General features: G+C 37.9%; 1 protein-coding gene across 1 annotated transcript in view; it reads right to left on the bottom strand.

The window, feature by feature from the left end:
- Nucleotides 1–17,743, bottom strand: part of LOC109428421 (G1/S-specific cyclin-D2) — a 216,864-nt gene that overhangs the window by 51,512 nt on the left and 147,609 nt on the right. The gene's annotated exons all lie outside the window — the stretch shown is intronic.

The following is a 17,743-nucleotide window of genomic DNA, read 5'->3' as shown; positions in this document are numbered from 1 at the left end:
CCAACCCAAATCCAGCCAAAATCCAATCCAAATCCAATCTAAATTCAATCCGAATTCAACTCAAATTCAATCAGAATCCAATCCAAATCTATACCAAACCCATTCCAAATTTAATGCAAATCCAATGTAAATCCAATCCAAATCCAATCCAAATCTTCAAATTTAATCTGAATCCAAATTCAACTCTATTCACACAAAATCCTTAGCATAACGTTTGGAAAAATATGATTTCTCGGCTTATCATCAAATTAAATGGAACTTCAGTATCGTCGACAGCTTCGGCGTTAAGATTTATGAATATTCAAATTTCCTTTCGGCAAAATCTGCTTCGTTTCCTCCGAAAAGAGGTGATTTACATCTGTCGAAACGGATTTATTACCCAATTCCCCGTCAACTCAACACCGCTGCCGTTCTCACGCATCCTAGCCCCTAAACTTCTCTAAAACCACCGCCGTACAAAATTTACATATTCAATTAACCTCCACAGATCGTTGAAGTCGACTCTCGCTTTTCACGGTGAAACAAACTTCCGAATTCTCGGCCATAAATCCAGAAGGCAGGCATCGCTTCTGGAAAGCTCCTGCCAAACGAATCGCGATCGCTGCCCGATTCTATAATTGATCTAGTGCGTAGACGCAACCGAACGAAATACCTAGAAGACTTTCAATTTCAAACATTTGGGGTCCCCGTGTGTTCGAGATCACCACTTGTTGCGAGGTCTCAGCCTCCCGACGCTGAAGAAGAAGAAGAAGGAGACGGAATAAGCGCAAACGAGATGACTAGGTACCTGGGATGCCTACTATGATCGTTGATCATAGACGACGCAGACGCTGTGTAGAAGATCCCCTTTGGCAGAGCGTTTTAAGCCAGTTTCCGCCTTCCACACGCACATTCCTTTCGCTCTTCTGGAGAGAGAGAGAGCGAGAATGAGGGGTCGTGAGTGAGGGGTCGGTCGGTCGTGACTGCTCGCGAACGTGCGCCGCGCGGTAATTACAGGTGCTCTAAAAAGGGGCCAAAACGATCGAAAATTAATTTAGCGGAATGCTCACAGGCCGGAAACTGCTTCTCATGGCTGTAATTGCTGCTGCTGGGGCGACGACGCCGCCACCGCGGCAGAATGATTCAATTTGAGGCCTTTTGGTGATTTTTCGTTTTTTCCACTTCGTGGCTGAAGAAGGCAAATTGAAAATTGCTCGGTAATTGCCACATTTGTAAATTAATCTATTAGGCAGGATGTTTTCACCTTATTAGGCGGTAAACGTGTGAAATACACGGTTGGAAATTGACTTCTAATGGGATCCATTAGCGGGTGTTGCATAATAAGCTGTAAAAAAAGTTTTCCGTGACGGGATTTGAACCGAGGACAGCGGAGCGATGCGACCGGTGCTGTTAGCGTCTGAACTACGGCGACAGAATCTAAACTTTTCAGTAGAACCACTACATTTTGATCTACAATCTTGCGAAAAATATTCCGTACGCTAAATCGCCAGAACCGAATCAAAATTCGATTCAAAAATAAAACATTTTAAAACAATTTTCTCAGATTTTGAGAACGTAAAATTTTACTTTATTAGGCGGTAAACGTTTGAAATACACGTTTGTAGATTCTTCCAGTGGAATTCACTAGTGAGTGTTGCATAAAAAACTGTAAAAAAATATTTCGGTGACGGGACTTGAACCGAGGACAGTGGAGCGATTCATCGTGCACCGTTAACCTTTGAGCCACGAGGACATAATCAAAACTCTTCACCAAAACCGCCTGATCATGGTCTACAATGTTGTAGCAAGGTTTGCGGAAGCCAACTGGTATCCAGAATCAAACCAAAACTCGATTCAGAGTTTGAACTTTTCGCAACAATTTTCCCAGCCTTCGAACGCGCACAAATTTCACCTGTTGTCGCCGACGCCGCCATATTGGTGCACCCCTGCCGGTGCAATTACCAGTGCAAATGAGCGGCAACCTTGCACCAGACTCAAAGAGGCAGATTTCCCAAGAAGTCCTTTTCGAGCCCGGCAACTTTGTAAAGACCTAACTCGGCGCGCGATCGATCCCTGCGAAATTTGTGTCACAGTTAATTAATTACTGATGTCGATACGCATTTCAGGAAGGGAACTTCGATGCCACATTCCACGGGTCGATCGATGTTGACGAAGACTTCCTCCTTGCGATGAAGTCGATCGATCCGATCGTCCTCGTCATCTTCGGGTCGTTCGATCGGGATAATTAATATACAGTTTGCGAGGTTGGTCCGCCGCGCCGTTCGAGCGCACCTCACCCGATTTAGACAAGTTGAGGTAATATCAATTTTCGTTTGGCGATAATAATCTTGGACTTGTTTCGTCGCGGTTGCAGTTTCCCTTCGCACATAACTTAACTGGGGCGGGATATGGGATGCCGGTTGTCCTTTGTCGATTTTTAAAGGGACAAATGTGGCCGTTTAAATGTGCAAATGCATTCCTGCGAGATCGCGGCCGATCGATCGGGTTTGCTCTGCGCCAATGATAGCCAGTTTGCATTTTAGGACATGGCGAGCAAGTGGACTTCACAACGTGGACTTGCATTGGGGAATGATCTGTCGGTTGATATATGCAAAAATCGGAGTAAAAAAAGGTTTCTCCAGCGGGATTTGAACCCGGACCTCACTTTGATACCAGTTTAAGTTTCAAACACAGTTAGTTTTAGCAAACCTCAAATAAAAAGACAAGAAAATAAGAAAACAAGAAGACACAGAACACACAGGAGAAAGAGAACACACGGAAGACACAGAACACACAAAAGGCACAGAAGGCACAGAAGACTCAGAAGACACAGCAGACACAGAGGACACAGAAAACACAGAAGGCACAGAGAACACTGAAGAAACATAAAACACAAAAAAAAAACAGAAGACACAGAGGACACAGAAGATTCAGAAGACACAGAAGACACAGCAGACACAGAGGACACAGAAGACACAGAAAACACAGAAGACACATAAGACACAAAGGACACAGAAGACTCAGAAGACACAGAAGACACAGCAGACACAGAGGACACAGAAGGCACAGAAAACGCAGAGGACACATAAAACACTGAAGACACATAAGACAATGAAGACACAGAAGACTCAGCAGACACAGAACACACAGAAGATACAGCAGACACAGAAGACACAATATACACAAAACACACAAAAGACACAGAAGTCTCAGAAGACACAGAAGACACATAAGACTCAGAAGACACAGGAGACACAGAAGACACAGAGGACACAGAAGACACAGAAAACACAGAAGACACAAAAGACACTGAAGACACAGAAGACTCAGAAGACTCAGAAGACACAGAAGACACAGTAGACACATAGACACTCAAGCCAGAGAAGACACATAAGACACTAAAAACACAGCAGACACAGAAGACAGAGAAGACACAGAAGACACTGCAGACATATAAGACTCAGAAGACACAGTAGACACAGAGGACACAGACAACATAGAAGACACTGAAGACACATAAGATTCAGAAGACACAGCAGACACAGAGGACACAGAAGACACAGAAAACACGGAAGACTCAGAAGACAGCAGACACAGAGGACACATACTGAAGACACAGAAGACAGAGAAGACTCAGGAGACTTATAAGATACACACGATACAGAAGAGAAGAAGATAAAAGGACAAATCCTTAAGGAATTTCAAATGACAGTCCAGGAAATTGCCAAGGACAGCCCCAAGGAATTACCAAGGGCAATCCAAAGCAAATTCCAAGAATTTTTCAACAAAAACTCCAAGCTTCAAGGAACATTCCAAGGGAATATAGGAGAAAATCCAGCAGCGAAAATCCAGGGGATGTTTCAGGGGAAACTTTGGGAGATATCCCTGAAACATTCCAGCAGAAATAACAAAAGAACTTCAGGAGACATTTCTAAAAAGTATAACGAGCGATTCCAAGTGGAGTAGTAATCAGGAGTAATTCAAAAAAAAAAAATACTGGTTTCACAAGGTAGTTCAGAGGAAAGGAAAAATTCTCAAATAATTGTTTTTGGGAATTGCTTCCACTATTATTTCGATAATTGTTTTTTTTTTTGAAAATTTTAGAAAAAAATTTGGTGGCCGCTTTGGAATTCTTTTCGTTAATTTCCTTGGCAATCAGGGGAACTTACGAATTTTCGGCCGTTTTGTTCTCTTCGTCATTGGGGGTTTTTCTGATACCTATTGAAAACAAAATTGGCCTCAAATCTTTCCCAATCAAACTGAATTATATAATCAAGTTTCAGACAATTTGGGCGACAAAAACCTCTCATTACAAAGAGAGCAAACCTGCCGATAATAACCATTGTCACCTCTTCGGTAAACCCTCCTTATTTTTTGTAATCCATTCGGTAATCAATAAGGATTTTTTTTATCAAAACTGCTTCAGATTCATCTTTGCCTTTTTCTTTTGGAAATTTATTAGATCAATTCTCTTGACTTTTTCTAAAGAAATTTCAAGAGAAATTCCAAAGAAATTCCAGAAGAAATTCCAAAGGGATTTCAGGAGAAATTCCAAAGGAATTTCAGGAGAAATTCCAAAGGAATTTAAAAAAAAAATCCAAAGGAATTTCAAGGAAAATTCCAAACGAATTTAATAACAAATTCAAAAATAATTTCAAGAGAAATAGGATGTTAAAGAGAAATTCCAAAGGAATCTCAAGAGAGATTTCAAAAGACGTTCAAGAGAAATTCCAAAAGAATTTCAAGAGAAAATCCAAATGAATTTTAGGGAAAATCCCAAAGGAATTCAAGGGAAATTCCAAAGGAATTTCAAGAGAAATTGCAAAGGATTTTCAAGAGAAATTCCAAAGGAATTTCAAATGAAATTCCAAAGGAATTTCAAGAGAAATTCCAAAGGAATTTCAAGAGAAATTCCAAAGGAATTTCAAGAGAAATTCCAAAGGAATTTCAAGAGAAATTCCAAAGGAATTTCAAGAGAAATCCCAAAGGAATTTCAAGAGAAATTCCAAAGGGATTTCAAAAGAAATTCCAAAATGATTTCAAAAGAAATTCCAGGGGAATTTCAAGAAAAATTCCAAAGGAATTTCAAGAGAAGTTCCAAAGAAATTTCAAGAGATACTCCAAAGGAATTTCAGGAGAAATTCCAAAGGAATTTCAGGGAAGAAATTCCAAAGAAATTTCAGGAGAAATTCCAATAAAATTTCAGGAGAAATTCCAAAGGAATTTCAGGCGAAATTTCAAAGGAATCTCAGGAGAAATTCTAAAGGAATTTCAGAAAAAAATCCAAAAGAATTCCAGGAGAAATGCCAAAGGAACTTCAGGAGTAATTCCAAAGGAAACTCAAGAGATATTCCAAAGGAAATTCAAGAGACATTCCACAGGAATTTCAAGAGAAATTCCAAAGGAATTTCAGAGGAAATCCCAAAGAAATTCCAGGGAAAATTCCGAAGGAATTTCAGGGGAAATTCTAAAGGAATTTCAGGGGAAATTCCAAAGGAATTTCAAGGGAAATTCCAAAGGAATTTCGAAGGGAATTCCAAAGAAATTTCAGGGGAAAATTCAAAGGAATATCAGGCGAAATTCTAAAGGAATTTCAGAATAAATTTAAAAGGAATTTCGAAAGAAATTTCAAAGGAATTTTAGAGGAAATTCCAAAGGAATTTCAGAGGAAATCCCAAAGGAATTTCAGGGGAAATTTCAAAAGAAAACTTCAAAGGAATTTCAGAGGAAATTCCAAAGGAATTGCAAGAGAAATTCCAAAGGAATTTCAAGACAAATTCCAAAGGAATTTCAAGAGAAATTCCAAAGGAATTTCAAGAGAAATTCCAAGGGAATTTCAAGAGAAATTCCAAAGGAATTCCAAGAGAAATTCCAAATGAATTCCAAGAGTAATTCCAAAGAAATTTCAAGAAAAATTCCAAAGGAATTTCAAGAGAAATTTCAAGAGAAATTCAAAGGAATATCAGGGGAAATTCCAAACGAATTTCAGGAGAAATTCCAAAGGAATTTCGAAAGACATTTGAAATGAATTGCAAGAGAAATTCCAAAGGAATTTCAAGAGAAATTCCAAAGGAATTTCAAGAGAAATTCCATAGGAATTTCAAGAGAAATTCCAAAGGAATTTCAAGAGAAATTCCGAAGGAATTTCAACAGAAATTCCAAAGGAATTTCAAGAGAAATTTTAAAGGATTTTCAAGAAAAATTCCAAAGGAATTTAAAGAGAAATTCCAAAGGAATTTAAACAGAAATTCCAAAGGAATTTCAACAGAAATTCCAAAGGAATTTCAACAGAAATTCCAAAGGGATTTCAACAGAAATTCCAAAGGAATTTCAGAAGAAATTCCAAAGAAATTACAGAAGAAATTTCAAAGGAGTTTCAGAAGAAATTCCAAAGGAATTTCAGAAGAAATTCCAAAGGAATTTTAAGAGAAATTTCAAAGAAATTTCAAGAGAAATTCCAAAGGAATTTCAAGAAAAATTCAAAAGGAATTTCAAGAGAAATTCCAAAGGAATTTCAAGAGAAATTCCAAAGGAATTTCAAGAGAAATGGCAAAGGAATTTCAAGAGAAATTCCAAAGAAATTTCAAGAGGAATTCCAAAGAAATTACAAGAGAAATTCCAAAGAAATTTCAAGAGAAATTCCAAAGAAATTTCAAAAGAATATCAAGAAAAATTTCAAAGGAATTACAAAAGAAATTCAAAAAAAATCCAGGAGAAATTCCAAAGGATTTTCAAGAGAAATTTCAAAAGATTTTCAAGAGAAATGCCAAAGGAATTTCAAGAGAAATGTCAAAGGAATTTCAAGAGAAATGCCAAAGGAAATTCTAGAGAAATTCCAAAGGGATTTCGAGAGAAATTCCAAAGAAATTTCAAGAGAAATTCCAAAAGAATTTCAAGGAAAATTCTAAAAGAATTTCAAGTGATTCCGGTTGCTAACTTCAGAATTTCCCAGAAAAAAAATCCGATAAATATCCAAAAGAATGAACGAAGGAATTCACAAAGAGAATGCCGAAGCAATTCTCAAAATATACACTACAAGTACGGAATTGCTATCGCAGCTATCCGGATAATCTGCAAAGATACCGTCTTCAGCAAAACTGTTCCTCAAGACTTTGGCATCGTAAAGGCAAGCAATTCGGTTTGCAATTCTGCCGCTAGGGGATGCTAGTGAGCATGTAAAAATTAGCATTTTCAACCAGCTCTATCTCGCGATCCCGATAAGCTAGAAAGTTCAAGTCTTTGGCAAAGTAGTTGAGAAAGTCCTTTGCTTCATGAGGCAAGTAGCTTCGTTCACGATTCTTCCGCTAGGTGACGCTAGTGAGCATGATAAATGAGCATTTTAACCAATTCTATCTTGCGATCCCGATAAGATAGAAAGTTTAAGCATTCGACAAAGTTTTTCAGAAGGCATTTGGCATCGTAAAGTAAAATCGGGGTAAAAAAAAGTTTTCTCCAGCGGGATTTGAACACGGACCTCACTTAGACGTCCCCTTTACCCGCAGAGCAATACGATCATGAAACGTTGAAGCTAGGTGTTTTAAACGAAATTTGTTCTAACCAAAAAAAAACAACAAAAAAAATATCCACCTACGGGAGTCGAACCTGGACCTCCCAGCGGCGCCCACTTTACCCACAGAACCACCCCTTCATCAATCGGTAAAATCCGATAAAATAGCCCAAATTGAGACATTAATCAACCGGCAATGCAAAATTCGCATCATAAATTTCCGGAATGGCGACAAAATTGCCACCAATTGGACCACTCGTTCGCTTACAAGACCCGATATCCACGAGCTCATCCACTCGAAGAAGCAATAAAAATCATTTACCAGGGATGGATGAGGTACAGGGGGAGGACGAAAGCCGTGCGAGTGTCGTCGAAAACGGACGGCGTCAATAAATTTCGCGGCGCAGGATGTGTTTCCCATGTCTTCCGAATCAACGACGCGTTCGCTCCAGGTCGCTCCAGAGGAATTCCAGAGGAAGGAGGTAAGATCCACGAAGATCGATAAAAAAAGCGGACGGAATCGAGAAATAATAATAAAGCTCCGAAAATGGAGTTTTTGGCGATTTTCCTCCTTGGAGATAGCCTTGCGCACTTGAGCAGCCAGAAATGTTCGGAAACCTCGTGAGGCAGAAGCAGGAGGAAGAGGATGGTAATGAATATGAATCTCGGCGCGGTCGGCGATCGTCGATCGTGGATTGCCTCCAAGGAAGCATATCGAAACGCAGCATACAAGAAACGATCGAGAGACTGGGAAACACGGAATCCTGCTTGTTTGCTATGGTTGGTAGGTCTCCACCACTTCCATTCAAAACATTTATCAGCATCTCTTTGGAGTTATCCGAAAAATTTAATAACTGCGATGTGCGCTTTGCGCCGGGATTTAACGATGATTAAAGGGACGGGGAATTTCGCAGGAACGGCCGATATCGAATGTACTGGTCGTCAATGATGTGGGTGGGTGCCTTGGAGGATCGTTTTCAACCGTTGAAGAATGTGCAGAATTATTGGGGAAGACTCGACTTGGGAAAATGCTTTTCAATTATTGAAGAAAACCGTTCAGAAATAATAATGAATATATCAACCCTGAAGAAGGCGAACAAGGCTGCCGAAACGTAGGAAAACGTAGCAAAACATCAAATTTGATCGTTGAAGAACGTACAAACGTTGAATTTGAATCTAAATCGAATCGAAATCGAATCGAAATCGAATCGAAATCGAATCGAAATCGAATCGAAATCGAATCGAAATCGAATCGAAATCGAATCGAAATCGAATCGAAATCGAATCGAAATCGAATCGAAATCGAATCGAAATCGAATCGAAATCGAATCGAAATCGAATCGAAATCGAATCGAAATCGAATCGAAATCGAATCGAAATCGAATCGAAATCGAATCGAAATCGAATCGAAATCGAATCGAAATCGAATCGAAATCGAATCGAAATCGAATCGAAATCGAATCGAAACCGAATCGAAATCGAATCGAAATCGAATCGAAATCGAATCGAAATCGAATCGAAATCGAATCGAAATCGAATCGAAATCGAATCGAAATCGAATCGAAATCGAATCGAAATCGAATCGAAATCGAATCGAAATCGAATCGAAATCGAATCGAAATCGAATCGAAATCGAATCGAAATCGAATCGAAATCGAATCGAAATCGAATCGAAATCGAATCGAAATCGAATCGAAATCGAATCGAAATCGAATCGAAATCGAATCGAAATCGAATCGAAATCGAATCGAAATCGAATCGAAATCGAATCGAAATCGAATCGAAATCGAATCGAAATCGAATCGAAATCGAATCGAAACCGAATCGAAATCGAATCGAAATCGAATCGAAATCGAATCGAAATCGAATCGAAATCGAATCGAAATCGAATCGAAATCGAATCGAAATCGAATCGAAATCGAATCGAAATCGAATCGAAATCGAATCGAAATCGAATCGAAATCGAATCGAAATCGAATCGAAATCGAATCGAAATCGAATCGAAATCGAATCGAAATCGAATCGAAATCGAATCGAAATCGAATCGAAATCGAATCGAAATCGAATCGAAATCGAATCGAAATCGAATCGAAATCGAATCGAAATCGAATCGAAATCGAATCGAAATCGAATCGAAATTGAATCGAAATCGAATTGAAATCGAATCGAAACCGAATCGAAATCGAATCGAAATTGAATCGAAATTGAATCGAAATCGAATCGAAATCGAATCGAAATCGAATCGAAATGGAATCGAAATCGAATCGAAATCGAATCGAAATCGAATCGAAATCGAATCGAAATCGAATCGAAATCGAATCGAAATCGAATCGAAATCGAATCGAAATCGAATCGAAATCGAATCGAAATCGAATCGAAATCGAATCGAAATCGAATCGAAATCGAATCGAAATCGAATCGAAATCGAATCGAAATCGAATCGAAATCGAATCGAAATCGAATCGAAATCGAATCGAAATCGAATCGAAACCGAGTCGAAACCGAATCGAAATCGAAATCGAATCGAAATCGAATCGAAATCGAATCGAAATCGAATCGAAATCGAATCGAAATCGAATCGAAATCGAATCGAAATCGAATCGAAATCGAATCGAAATCGAATCGAAATCGAATCGAAATCGAATCGAAATCGAATCGAAATCGAAATCGAATCGAAATCGAATCGAAATCGAATCGAAATCGAATCGAAATCGAATCGAAATCGAATCGAAATCGAATCGAAATCGAATCGAAATCGAATCGAAATCGAATCGAAATCGAATCGAAATCGAATCGAAATCGAATCGAAATCGAATCGAAATCGAATCGAAATCGAATCGAAATCGAATCGAAATCGAATCGAAACGAAATCGAATCGAAATCGAATCGAAATCGAATCGAAATCGAATCGAAATCGAATCGAAATCGAATCGAAATCGAATCGAAATCGAATCGAAATCGAATCGAAATCGAATCGAAATCGAATCGAAATCGAATCGAAATCGAATCGAAATCGAATCGAAATCGAATCGAAATCGAATCGAAATCGAATCGAAATCGAATCGAAATCGAATCGAAATCGAATCGAAATCGAATCGAAATCGAATCGAAATCGAATCGAAATCGAATCGAAATCGAATCGAAATCGAATCGAAATCGAATCGAAATCGAATCGAAATTGAATCGAAATCGAATCGAAATCGAATTGAAATCGAATCGAAACCGAATCGAAATCGAATCGAAATTGAATCGAAATTGAATCGAAATCGAATCGAAATCGAATCGAAATCGAATCGAAATCGAATCGAAATCGAATCGAAATCGAATCGAAATCGAATCGAAATCGAATCGAAACCGAGTCGAAACCGAATCGAAATCGAAATCGAATCGAAATCGAATCGAAATCGAATCGAAATCGAATCGAAATCGAATCGAAATCGAATCGAAATCGAATCGAAATCGAATCGAAATCGAATCGAAATCGAATCGAAATCGAATCGAAATCGAATCGAAATCGAATCGAAATCGAATCGAAATCGAATCGAAATCGAATCGAAATCGAATCGAAACCGAATCGAAATCGAATCGAAATCGAATCGAAACCGAATCGAAATCGAATCGAAATCGAATCGAAATCGAATCGAAATCGAATCGAAATCGAATCGAAATCGAATCGAAATCGAATCGAATCGAATCGAAATCGAATCGAAATCGAATCGAAATCGAATCGAAATCGAATCGAAATCGAATCGAAATCGAATCGAAATCGAATCGAAATCGAATCGAAATCGAATCGAAATCGAATCGAAATCGAATCGAAATCGAATCGAAATCGAATCGAAATCGAATCGAAATCGAATCGAAATCGAATCGAAATCGAATCGAAATCGAATCGAAATCGAATCGAAATCGAATCGAAATCGAATCGAAATCGAATCGAAATCGAATCGAAATCGAATCGAAATCGAATCGAAATCGAATCGAAATCGAATCGAAATCGAATCGAAATCGAATCGAAATCAAATCGAAATCGAATCGAAATCGAATCGAAATTGAATCGAAATCGAAATCTAATCATATCAATAAAGTGTGACGAAAAGTCAGCCACCCAATGAAAAGTCAGTCAGTCAAATGAAAATTTCAATTGAAAGGATTCAATATTTAATTGACGGTAAATCAATTTCGATTGATATGTAGTCGTTTGAAATTCAATCGAAGTCAAGTGAAAATCGTAATTAAATCTAGATGCTCTAGGAGAACGTCAATTGATTGATCTTCTTGAGCATGACTCATCGCTTCACTTTCATCGGTGACGAATCAGACATGTTGAAACCGATATCCTCGTCGTACGCGGAGGTTTTACGATTTCGAATCGGTTTCACTTGACCGCTAACGCGTACTCACCTATGTTGTAGAGTACCTAGTTCGGTACCTACCAGAGCGCGGCGACCACCGACCGAACGACAGACCGCCTTGTGCGCAATTTCTTATTTATTTTCCAAAACAACATAAATAAACATTTTCCGAAGACTTGGTCGTCGTCCTGCTCTCCAGGAAGGACCTCCAAAGGTGCGGAGGTGTGTACAGGATGGTGGATCCTCTCTGTCTCTCCCTCTCTGAACGCGCATATGATTTTGTGGTTCACCGCGGAAATATTTCTCACGCTTTGAAGCAGTTAAAGATATTATGCCCGTAAGCAGCAGAAGCAGAAACGAGGACCGCGGCTAAACGGCGGCAACCCTCAACACGACTCTCAACTCAGACTACACACTCGCGGTCGTCTCTTCTCCGGTTTCGCAGTCGTAAAATTTTGAGCATACATGTTCACGGTTGTTGTCGGCAAAGCACTACATACTTTCGGTACCTTTCGAAATCAAAATCGCAGCGAAATGCTGAAAAGCGGATAAGAAGAGTGAGGAATGTGGTTCGCCGGACCCTGCTAGGGAGATTGATCGCCCATTTTCGTTTTATTCCATTTTCAAACGCCTACCCCTTCCGGGGGTTCCTCGCACGGCGGCGCATAATCATCTGGTGTGTGGTACCTTCCCCGGCGATCGTAGTATGCGTGGCCGCACATTCTATCACGGAAGGAAGGGCGGAAATGTAAATGGTGCATCGAGTGAGCCCAAAACGGCGGTTAAAGGACCTCACAAGGTTTTAAGAAGGTTTTAAAACTGGATTAAAGCCTGGTTTTGCTCTTTGAAGCTTCAATAAAGCCTGCAATCCTCAGTAGGTTTTGTAAAAGTTTTAAAACAGGTTTGAAACCAAATTTTTAGATCCATTGCCTCAATAAAACCCGAAGCCACCGAAGCAAAATGTCTGGTTTTATGAAGGTTTTGAAACAGATTTTAGCCCACATTTTGATCTTCGAATCTAAAATAAAATTCAGAATCATTGGTAGCCATTGGTTTCAAGACTAGTTCAAACCCAGACCATGTTCTTAATCCAAGTAGTTTCGAGGAGGCTTCTAGAACCGTCATAAAACCTTAACTCTTGGATTTTGCCTTATAATGATTCTAAAGACCTTCTGGAATCTATTTGGCTAAAAATTGTTGATTGGGCTAACTTCAAAAAATCCTAAAACCTTTAGTAAACCGTTTCAGTTTTAGAAAGGTTTTGAAACTGTTTTAAATCCATTTTTTGGCCTTCGTAGCTTTCATGAAACATAAAATAATGGTTTCAAATCCAGTTTCCAACTAAGTTTTGGTTGTTATAAGTTTAATCACTTCAAGGATAATAATAGAGTACCATTCTATTACGAAAGAACGGGGGAATGTAAATGGTGGTTTAAGTTTGCCAAAATAGCGGTTGGTGGACTCGACAAGGTTGTAAAACTGGGTTAAAGCCTGGTTAAGTTTTTTTGAAAGTTCAATAAAACCTACAATGTCTGGTTTTGTAAAGGTTTTGAAGCAGTTTTTAAACTAAATTTTAAAATCAATTGATTTAATAAATCCCGAAGCCAGCAAAATGGCTGGTTTTATGAAGGTTTTAAAACATATTTTAGCCCATATTTTGATCTTCGAATCTAAAATAAAATTCAAAATCCTTCGTAGCCATTGTTTTTTTTAATTAAGGATCCAAACCCAGGCAGTTTCGAGGAGTTTTTTAAAACCGTCTTAAAACCTTAATTCTGGAATTTTGGTTTATAAAAATTCTAAAAACATTCTAGAATCTATTAAGCTAAAAATTCTAAAATCTTTAGTAAACCGTTTTGGTTTTAGAAAGGTTTTAAAACTGTTTAAATCCACTTTTTGGTCATTGTGGCTTTGATGAAACATAAAATGCAGGTTTAAAATGCAGTTTCCAACTAAGATCTGGTGATAAAACTTTAATAAAACCTAAATTGATAATAAGGTACCATTCAAGAAAGAAAGGGGGAATGTAAATGGTGCTTTAAGTTTGCCCAAATGGCAGTTAAAGAAACTCCCGAGGTTATAAGAAGGTTTTAAAACTGGTTCAAATCCTTCTTTTGGTCTTAACATTTGAGATGCAATCTTCAGTAAGATTTGTGGTTTTGTTATGGTTTTAGAGCAGCTTTTGAACCAAATTTTGAACAGCACTGCTTTAATAACATCCGAATTCGCCAGCAAAATCTCTGGTTTTATTAAGGTTTTGAACAGATTTAAACCCATATTTTCATCTCCACATTATGAATGAAATTTAGAACCCTTCCTAGCCATAGAATTTATAAAGCTTTCAGAACTAGTTCAAAACCAGATTTACGTTCTGAATCCAGGTAGTTTCGGGGAGGTTTTAAGAAACTTCATAAAACAATAATTCTTGAATTTTGGGTTATGATATTTCCAGAACTATTTGGCTGGAAATTGTTGATAGGGGTAACTTCAATTAAACCTAAAATCAGTAGTAACGGTTTTGGTTTTATGACGGCTTCAAAACTGTTTTAAACCAATTGTCTTTGTAGCATCAATGAAATATAAAATGAAGATTTCGATTTCAGTTTCCAACTGAGTTTTGAAGATAAAACTTTAATAAAATCTAATTTAATAAAAAAGCATCCATTTTCTTTTTTTGAATTTTGGTTTTGTGAAGGTTTTGAAGCATATTTCATATCAAACTTTGAACTTCATTGCTTTTATTAACACCTGAGTAACATTTCAGGCTTCATGAAGGTTTGGTACATATTTAAACCCAAATTCAGAACCATTGGCAATCATTGATTCTTTGGAGGTTTGAAATGTCTCGGTCTTAAAGTCAAAGTTTTAAGTCCAAATGGTTTTTAGCAGGTTTTGAGGACCGTCATATAACCTTTATTTTTGAATTTTAGCTTTTGGCAGTTTTAGATACCTCTTGGAATATGGAATTTAAACAAAAATTTTAGATTGGGGAAAATTCAATGAAACCTTAAATTGAACATCGTTTTCGGATTTACGAAGGTTTTAAAATGGTTTTGAGCCCATTGTTGATAATTGCAGCTTCAATGAAACATAAAATGAAGGTTTCATATTCAGTTTCCTACTAAGTTTTGGTAATAAAATCGTTGATAAAACCTAAACTAATAGTAGAGGCCTTTAAGAAGGTTCAAAGCGTAACGTTGGTCTTAACTTCAATCAAGCTTGCATTTCCAGTAAGATTTCTGGTTTTACGACAGTTCTTATAACCTCTACAAAACTAATTAGCCATCATGATGGTTTGGGATTGCTTTTATAAAGATTTCAAAACTAGTTCAAAACGCGAAAACTTCAAGTCGTCCATGTGATTTTAAGGAGGTTTTGAAAACCGTTATAATACTTCAAATCTTGAATTTTGGTTAACGATGGTTCTAAAGACCATGTCGAATCTGTTTGGCTAGGAATGATTGATTGGGATAACTTCAAGTAAAACTTAAAGTTTGTAGTAAAGTTTTAGGTTTTAGGAAGGTTTTAAAACTGTTTTGAACCCATTTTTTGATATTTGCATTTTCAATGAAGCAAAAGAAAGATTTCAAATCCAGTTTCCAACTAAGTTTTGGTAATAAAATCGTTGATAAAAACCTAAACAAATAATAGAGGCATTAAGAAGGTTTTTAAACTGCTTCAAAGCCTAACGTTGGTCTAAGCTTCAATCAAGCCTGCATCCCAATAAAATTTCTGGTTTTGGGAAGGTTTAAAGGCTACTTTCGAATCAAATTTCCAGAAATACTTTTGGTTTTAAGAAGGTTTTTAACAGATTTCAGCCTATATGTTGATCTTCATAACTGAAAACAAAATTCAAAACCTTCGGTAGCCATCCCAAGTGACATTTTCAATCAAATTGACTAGAAGATGGTTTTGGAACTACCATGAAACCAAAACATAAAGTATGAGGTGTTATGACAGTTGTTATAACCTCTATGAAACTTATCCGCTATCATGATGGCTTGGGATTGCTTTTATGAAGATTTCAAAACTAGTTCAAAACGATAACATTGTTCTTATAGCAAAAACATTCAATCCATGGGGTTTTGGGGAGGTTTTGAAAACTGTCATAAAACTTCAAATCTTGAATTTTGGTTAACGATGGTTCTAAAGACCTTGTCGAATCTATTTGGCTAGGAATGATTGATTGGGATAACTTCAGTAAAACTTAAAACCGGTAGTAATGTTTCTGGTTTTACGAAGGCTTCAAAATCGTTTTGAACCCATTTTTGGTATCTGCAGCTTCAATGAAACATAAAATGAAGGTTTCATATTTAGTTTCCAACTATGTTTTGGTTATAAAATCGTAGATAAAACCTAAACTAAAGGTTCTAAGAAGGTTTTTAAACTGGTTCAAAGCCTACTTTTGGTCTGAGCTTCAATCAAGCCTGCAATAGGACAGATCGGTGAAGTACTAGATTTGTAGTAATGAGCTGAATTTTAGTATGGTGAGAAGGTCAATTCTCCGTTTCGGAAATGAATTTGTGCAAAAAGCGTGGGTATTATGTTTCCTTGCCTAATTTGATGCTGTTTGAGCAAAACTTTGGGCTACAGTTTTGTTGTTTTCTCCATTTCTTGCAACATAAACAACATTGTTATCCAAAGCTTTGCTCAAACAGCATCAAATTAAGCAAGGAATCATAATACCCACGCTTCTAGGATCATTTCATTGTAGAAACGGAGAATTGACCTTCTCACTAAACTAAAATTCAGCTCATTACTACAAATCTAGTACTACACCGAACATGCCCCATTTCCAGGTTTTATGAAGGTTTCAAGGCTTCCTTCGAATCAAATTTCAGGAAATACTTTTGGTTTTATGAATGTTTTTAAACAGATTGAAGCCTATATTTTGCTCTTCACAACTGAAAACTGAAAACTTTGGTAGCCATCCCAAGTGATATTTTTAGTCCGATAGACTAAAAGAGGTTTTAAGAACCAACATAAAACCAAAATATAAGGAATAAGGTTTAATTACGGTTCTCAAAACCTCTACAAGACCAATTAGTCATTATGATGTTACTTTTTTGAATTGATTTGATTCTATAAAGATTTCAGAACTAGTTCATAACGATAATTCTGTTCTTCAAGCCTAAACTTCAAGTCCATGTGGTTTTGTGGAGATATGTAGAACCGTCATAAAGTTTTATGTCTTGAATTTTGGTCCTCGATGGTTCTAAAGACCTCGTCGAAAGGTTCCAAAGATAGTTTTCAACCTAAGTTTTGGTTATAAAAACGTTGATAAACCCTGAATAGATAATATGCTATCCAACTTGAGTTAAGTTTACATTTTTTCCATCGAAATCAATATATGTTTTGTCGACTTTTCTCGCACATTCCTTACTGCCGCCTCGCAGAAAGGCTCATTTTGCGTGCACTTGTGGTTACCCATTCTGTTTGCGCCCGTTTGGTGGTCGATTCGCATTTTTGTTTTTGGCCACCTCTGGCTGCTCTCCCGGACTCCCCCCTCCCGGGACAAATGCAATCTCTCTCCATTCCCCGGTGCTGGTGTTGTGCTTGTTATACTCGTTTGGAGGAGATTTTTAAAAGGCATCTTGTGCCGCTCGGCCACCGCGCCGCACCCAAGCACACGTTTTTCATTTTTTTTTTCTTTTGTGGCTTCCCCTGTTCCGAGGGCACTTTTTTGAATTATTTTCGTCTGCTCGTTTCGGCGCGCTTTCCCCCCCCCCCCTTTCAGGGTTCCTCCTCAATCAGTGGTGGTTTGATGATAAGTTGGAAAGGGCTTCGCGCCTCCTTCAAAGGACGAGCTGCGCTGCTGCAGCAGCAGCAGAGCTCAGGAATTTTTCAGCGATGTTTTCGCTTCTTCGGGTTCGTGCGTTCGTTCATGTGCAATCTCGGAACA

This window comes from Aedes albopictus, chromosome 1, assembly GCF_035046485.1.
Source record: "Aedes albopictus strain Foshan chromosome 1, AalbF5, whole genome shotgun sequence".
NCBI lineage: Eukaryota > Metazoa > Arthropoda > Insecta > Diptera > Culicidae > Aedes > Aedes albopictus.
Note: the sequence above shows the minus strand (reverse complement) of the source record. Positions and strands in the feature narration are given on the sequence as shown.